Raw genomic sequence first — 8,135 nt, 5'->3', positions numbered from 1 at the left:
CTTGATTTTCTCGATTCGTGAAACCAGTTTTTCGAGTTCCTCATTTTGGAATTTTTCTCGCTTTTCCTCTTTAGTTAGCTTAGCCTCGGGCTCATTATTTGGCTTGAACTAGGGTCCACTTTTTGCCAATTCTTTGGCTTTTTTGATGCCACTGATGGCGTCCACTGTAATTTGCTTTAATTTAGTTTGATTAATTTTGCCATCTTTTAGCAATAAATACATTTTTTTATTTTGCTCAATAAGCACATCACACAAAATCTCAATCGCGTCCATATACTATAGTAAAGCGCCATTCCTTTAAGTATCATTTGCCAATTAATTAGTGAAAATGACCGGTCCGTACTGGTTAGAAGCGGTCGAAAGCCCCCCATTTCGCAACTGAGTGTGAATTCCAGGGATTCCAGCCATCGAAGTGAATCGTAAGCATGGATTGACACATTAGGATGACACGCTCGCACCCAATGAACTACCTCCTTTGTGCTCATAAATGGAAAACATGTGTCAAATTCTGATAGCTCATCTTTCAATTTCTGATATGTATATCGTTTGAAACCTTTCTTGTTCTGACATTGGTGCCAAGTGAAATCAACCATGCACGTATTATCTCGTTGCTTATAGGAAACTGTTTATCGAGGAAAAATGAGTTGAGCTTTAAAGCACCAACTTTCATGTGTCTGAACTCTAATGGTTTATGGATCATGATTTTAGCTCCAATATTAGCTATAGTTTGAGTTGACAAAATACTAAAATCATTTTGGAGTAATGTGTAAACCATAAACCTATATAAATCATCATTACTCATTTTGGGCATCTCCATCGTAAACGGGCCAAATGTCTCTGGTGTTATCACTCTTTTCTTACCAGTAAAGATTTCCACATCGGTATTAATCATAACCTGTACCCTTTCCCGTTTGCCTGGCATTTGATCTAGCCTATTTTCGAACAAATTCTGAAATGTGCTACCGCGTATATTCCGTAAAGTTCTGCTCTTGGCTAACTCATCTTCATATCAGCAATATTAATTGGCTTTTTATCTAACGTAATAAAAGAGGCATTTTCATTTGCCTTGTTTTCACAATAATTAATGTTGTCTTTTACCAGAGCTTGTGATGCCAATGTTTTCAATGTTGGTGACAACTTACTAGGTTTTGGTAATACAGCTGGTTGTTTGATTGATTGTTCTATCTTTTCAGCTGCCATTTGGACTAATGATTTGGGCTTAGTAAATTTTGGTTGTATCATTTGTTCAACCTTATTAGCTGATAATTCAGTTAATGATTTCGGATTATAACTTGCTGACAATACAGCTTGTGGCTTGAAGGTAAATCCCGTCCTAGTTGACTTAGCGTTATAGCTCGCCATGCTATCTTTATTAATATTTTTCCCCGTGACGGCTACTGTGGCCTAAGCCCCGATAGCTCCCTTTATTAATAGTTTAGACAAAAATCATTTATCATTATCTTAATCGACAAATTGAAATCGGTACCAGTAATCATCGTAACTCAATCTTCCAGATTTATACACTTTTGTCCCTTCACAAACATATTTTATAGTATTTTTACAAATTCTTAATTCTTTATTAACAGAATACTTACTTGGAAAATAGTGAACCTCACCAGTCATTAAATTTATAGCTTTTATAGATTTTCGATTTCATTCTCTGCTGCCTTTTTATTATTTTCAGTACGCGTTACAAGTTGTAAATTTTGTAATCTATTATCGTCTCGGATATTGTAGACCATTGTAGCACTCCCATGTGAAGCGATGCATATAATAACTCTTTTGTTTTCCTCCCTCAGCTCTAATCATACACATTAAATAATCATCATTATTTTTATGTCCGATATTAATAACTCTCCTTCTAATATGAATAAATCTCCCACACTAAGACCCATAATACAAATCATAAATAAGGTGCTTCCTAAATTTAATCTCAAATTCCTCATTCCCTGGCTTAGCCTCGGGCTCATTAACTAATCTCTCATTCTGAAACTCCATACTAATATAAGGCGACACTCTCTTAAGTACCTTTCGTTTTTGCCTATTATTTAGTGAAAATGGTGCTGAGAGGCCCTTGTGGGGGTATGCAAGATTTGGGTACCGCAGCCAGCCTACTACTATATGTCACGGTAAGCGTGCGTTTTATAGCACACTTAACGTACTACACTTAATATGAGTATTGGACACGCTAAACACGCTACATTACAACAGCTAAGGATGAAAAAAAATTAAATGGTTTGTGTTGGCTCAACGAAATGAATCGCAACTGCTAACTAGTCGATAAAATTTTTAAAAACCGTTGTTTTTTCACCAAAAAAAAACTGAGCTATATCTGTAAAAAGGCACTTAGAGTTTCTCAATGAAAATCATCAATATTTCATGGTAACAAGAACGCGAACACTGATACCTTAACATTTTGCTTCGCGCATACAGGCAGCCATTGCAATTGATCGCTGACTCCATGAGCCAGAACAACTCGGTTAACCGATATAACTTTTAGCCCGGAATTACAAGAAGCGAATAAGCCCATGACGAAGCCAATTTCCTTGCTTAGCTCGGCGCTTTTGAAACGAAAGAAAAAACTTTTGTAAAAAGGAAAAGAACAAGCACTTGTCCGTTCGCTTCTGTTTGACTTCCGCCGCAATTACGATTTAAAAGTATCTCGTCTGAAAATGATGATATAGTCTTAGGGAAACCTTCGCTTATCATGCTATTTTTTTTCTGCGTGTTTTGGTTAGAAAAGCGCAGTTTATATTTTGTAAAAAGTTGTGATGCTTGTAGAAGTATCAATAGGTTTTAAATTAAGTATGCAAATTTACTCTATTTTAAAACACAATTTTGAAGTCAGTGTTTTATGTTTTGCTTTGAACGGTACACTTGGAGATTTATTACCTGTTCAGCTTTATTCAGGTTATATATTTTGTAATTATTATAGAACGGTTCGCAAACATTGCCATTTTGACAACCTTTTCTGACAAATAAACTTCAAGAATCAAGATCATATTCTCCTTCGCCATCGTGACTAATCACACGACCCGACGCAAATTATGTACCAAAACCTAACATGTTATTTTTAAATTCACAAGATAGCCTTCATACCAAAATACACCGACACAATTTCCGTTGGTCCTTTTTTTTGGCTAAAAGTGAAATTTTTACTCGTGAAAGTGTAAGATAAACGGTGCACGCGCATTAAAGCACTTAGTCCAGTTGCGTGAGAGAGAGAGAGAAAGTGGGGGGAAGAACTGGACTATAAAGCTCTCACAATGGGCGGTGAATTTCTGTGCATGAAATTGTTTTCGCGAAGCCCTGTCGACTTGTGAATATTAAAATAGTCCTGATTTTTTTTTTCGTAACTCAAGAGCCCCGAGAATCAAGTTTCATATACTTTTGAGCAATACTGTAGCATTAGATAACACGCCTTTCGTGCTTTTGCGCACGCTGAAAGCGTTGTGCTATTTCGCACACACCTTAATTGTTTGAAAACTTTAACACACTCTTTTGTTTGACTTGCTCACGCTTTTAAAATAGTCTCAAGCGTGTCCTCTGAAACAAAAGAAATTGCTAATAAAGGCAAGATGGCAAGTGTGTTAAAGCGTGGTAAAATAAATTCTTTTGTTTTAGAGTGAAAGCATGTCGTGTCGAGCGTGCTTCAACCTTTAGCATCAATCAATCAATCAATCAATCGACAGAGTCACCAGGGGAAAGGGAATGTAATTGTCTCAAGCGATTCCTCTTTAGCCTGTCTACAGACGTCCCCACTCCCTCAGAAAAAAATCGGGAGAAGAGACGTCTGTGAATCGCCGTCGTTAATCGTGTTCCCGTTTCCCCGGAATGTTGCGGAAAGCCTCTGATTGGTTGTGATGTTAATGCCATTACGCAGATAATTTCTGGCGTTGTTATTGGTGAATGAATCTCAGAATAGATTCCCCAGGGAAAACCTCAGCCTTTGTGGACAGCTTAGCGCATTTAAATTTGTTTACTTGTATTACGTCTCTGTGGAATAGGCATGTTAAGTTAACGGACCACCGATGTTTGCTGCACCGGTTGCCGGTGCGTCTGTTCCCTGTCGGTGGCTATCGTAAATAAAAGAGAAGGACATACAGAATTCAACGCCTAATCAGAGATCTTATATCTGGATTTTAGCATGGACATTGCGTGAAAATGTTCAGCTAGCCTGTTAGACGCCCCCTGGCGTCTGTAAAAGGCTCACATGTGCCTACATGTGCCGGTCATGATTCGTAGAATTAGGGAAAAGTAGAGCTACAGTCGACTCCCGATAACTCGAACGCTCGCTAACTCGAACCTCGCGCTAACTCGAACCAAAATCGATTTCCCCTGGATTTCCTTCATACATTCACTGTAATTTTACCCTCGGTAACTCGAACTCCCGCTAACTCGAACCAATTTTCGTTTCCCCTCAGGTCATTTTCTATATAATTTTACCCTCAATAAGTCGAATCATGTTTGGAGCCCTTAAAAAGTCGGGAAAAAAGCCGTCTATGGGCGTCCGAAACATTGAATTTTGGATTTCCTATTGACGTGTTGTAGGAGTGTGGTTTACTAGTGGAGGCTGATGTTGATTGTCACAGGCTAACGTGAAGCAGCTTTTCTTCTCAAAAGAGTAAAACGCATGCTCTATTTAGGATATGTTTTGTTACGTTACGTTCTTATTTATAATCTAGAAGTATCTTTTAATTTCCACTTGACATTTCTACAATTAAATGTGATTAAAATGTTCACTATGCAGTAAAATTGTTTTTTAACTTACTGTCGGCTATTTTCTTCGAACTCCCGATAACTCGAACCTTTTTTTGATTTCCCTTGAAGGTTCGAGTTATCGGGAGTCGACTGTATTTCTATTATAATTCCTTTCTGAAGAAAAGTGAACTATCCTTTACGTGAAACCTACTCGAAATCATTGAATGGATCAACTCCTGCATAAAACGCTTGACTGGAAATGTAAACAGTGCTTCCGAGATTAAAATTCTGTCAAACCAAAAACCACAGTAAATCGATGCACAGTAAACAGACCGACTTTTTGAGCTAAAAGAAGACCGAAGAATGTGTTAGAATATATGAAGAAGGCATAATATACTCGTTATAAATGACATTTCAGATAGATATTCTTGTTAGAGCTTACTAGCTTCGTTATAAATGTTGAGAACATCCGAGAGAATAACTGCGTACGTGCTCTAAAAAAGTCCAGAGTCGTGTTGGTCTGTCAACACCTTCTCAACTGTCAGAGAAAAAAACAAAACAAATAATTTATGCAAATGTAACCGGAACACGATTAACGACGGCGATTCACAGACGTCTCTTCTCCCGATTTTTTTTCTGAGGGAGGGGGGGGCGTCTGTGCACAGGCTAGTCCTCTTAAACAAAAGAGATTGCTAATGAGGCAAGCTGGCAAGTGTGCTAAAGCGTGTTAAAATAAATTCTTTTGTTTTAAAGTGGAAGCGTGTCGTGTCGAGCGTGCTTTCACCTTTGACATCAGTCAATCAATCGAAAGAGTCAATAGGGGAAAGGCAAACACCAATTTTAAAATAACGTCAGCCATTGCACCATTAGTAGTGCTTTCTATTTGCATAAGTTTAGGAAGTGTTAGATTAAATGTTTATCATTTTTTTATCATTTATCAATTTTTATCAACTTTTAGAATATTTTTCAGAAATAGTAACTGGATGTAATAACACATTATCTGATTTTATTTTCCAGAGTGTTAGTGTGTTGAAAAGAGGTAAAAATTCTTGGAGGCGAAACCCAACTTGCTTTTTGAATGCCAAATTCTAAAATAAATAGTACTCCAACTGCTAATACAGTAATATAATTTACTTTGTTTTGTTTTGTTGTGGGTTTTTGTTCAGTCGGCTCCTAACTGAGTACTCTCAACTCGTGAATGGAGAAGTCTCGAAAGTTTCGGACAAATCCCAGTCGCGTTTAAAAAATAAGGTATCTCTAAGCAAAGTTCACTTAACTGAGAAACACATTTATTTCCATATATTCAATGTAGCTGTTGGAGGTAAGGGACAAAAAAAATAATGACAACATTCTCCATCTATATAATATTGTGATTGCTACATAAGTTCAGTAACATCGTTAAACCTGAAGAAGGCTGGTATGGCCAGCCGAAATATTGTTATAAAAAACAATACACGTTGTTTTAAATCAGCTTTGCAGTAGTCTTTGGACTTCTCATTCTTGGTTCTTTCTATTTTGGCTGATTAGATCTCTTTTCTAGAGATCCAAAGTTTACAACTAGCAGGATCTTCGTCCACGGTTTTTGCAGTTAATTTAATCCTTTAACATTGTTTGTAGCAGGTATAAAGATAACTCCATTTTAACATTATTTCGTTACGGCTTTCGCAGGTTGTCATCTCCCTGGTATTGTGTTTTCAAACCAAGACAGGTAAAAAGAAGATAATGGTAAAAGCTGTGTAAAATATCAATATCAATTGGCTCCATAACTTTCACCTGCCAATATGAATTTATGATTCACAAAGAAATTTCAGTTATACGCACAAGATCATTCCCCAAAGGTTTGCTTCGCACTTTTTAGAAGTTGTTGTTAGTGTCTTTTTTTTTTTACATTTTGTCACAGCATTTTTTTGATAGCTGTTTATAGCTCCTCGTATGAAGCTTTGTAAGAATTGGTTTATGTCATTACTAGATATGGTGTCATATGAGAAAATGACGAGAGCGAGCGACTTCACTTCATATTCCATGCCAACATGACTGGCTGATCAGAATATTTTTCGCTCTGCGAAATATTTTCTTCAATATTATTTGCCGTCTGATTAATTCCCATTCCCACATTATAGTCCCCTTAGTCAAGTTTAAAAAAGAAAATAGCTGAACCTGTAGCTAATTGCAACAGAAAGTATTTACACTCGGAAACTGGCTTTTTAATATTAATATCAGTTGGGTAATCTTTTTTTCAAGTTTTTATTGAAGACTTCTTAGATGTCTATTTGATGCGACATGAAAATGAGGCTGGCTGAAGCTCTCATCTTAGGCGTATGATAGGCGATCCTGGAGCCTTAAGCTGCCAATCCTCGAATCCTCGACTCCAAAGTCACAACCCTCCTTAGATCTGCTACCTGACGTTGTTTACAAAATTCCATGCAGCAACTGCTCTTGGAGCTATATTGGAGAAACTGGCAGTTGTATTCACTACAGGGAAAAAAGAACACGTGTCTGAACAATGTAAAAACAGCGGTTAAAGGATCGAGGATCGCTGATCATGCTTGGTCCCACAACCACGATACTGATTTTCACAACGTCTCCGTCATTGACAAAGACAATTATTGCATAGAACGTTTTTGGAATCCTGCCACGGTATGAAAACACCTAATGGGGACAATAACTATTGCCTTCTCCAGAGGCAATAAAGTGTTCTTTTTAACAAAAATTCTCGATGAAATATTTCTTAATTTTTATTCTATTTTATTCAACTGTATTTTTATCACACTACTTTTTAGATTTTTTCATTTTCAAATCATTTCGCCCGTTGAAGACAGTAGTTCAGGCGATCGAAAGCTTGTATTTATTTAAACATTTTTAGCCAGAAATGTTTTTAACATTTTCATATGATGATCCTTGCTGGGCCCCGCTGTCTTTTCGTAAAATGTAAAATTCGACGTTTCTTGATATCGCATTTGTTATCAAGTTATGTTACCTACTTCTGGTGATGGACGAATTTTTTTGCACTAAGATTGAGGGATAGGTTATTCTAAATGTTTCGATAATTTTTAATATGTTATTATTGATTCTCCTAACAGAGGAACTCCCAGTTCCGGCTGCTTTGTATCCACTCAATGGTCTACACGGGACACGTGACATCGGTCCTAACAAAAACCCAGCGGGAAAACCAAACGGCGTACACCTTGCACCAGGCCCCTTTGGACATCCTCAAGGCTCGTACAGGTTTTCTGGTAACTTTTCCAGTTACATCGAGATACCCAACAATGGCGGCCTGGACACAAGATCAATTACGATTCTGGCCTGGATTAACCACGAAAACGAAAACGGGCCGATAGTAAACTACGGAGAGGATGTCTGGGGATTTCACTTCTGGATTGTAAATGGAAGACTGTTTGGTCGACTATCCGATTCAAGCCCGTATGCTATTACGC

Source organism: Porites lutea, chromosome 4 (genome assembly GCF_958299795.1).
Source record: "Porites lutea chromosome 4, jaPorLute2.1, whole genome shotgun sequence".
In the NCBI taxonomy this organism is placed as follows: Eukaryota; Metazoa; Cnidaria; class Anthozoa; order Scleractinia; family Poritidae; genus Porites; species Porites lutea.
Note: the sequence above shows the minus strand (reverse complement) of the source record.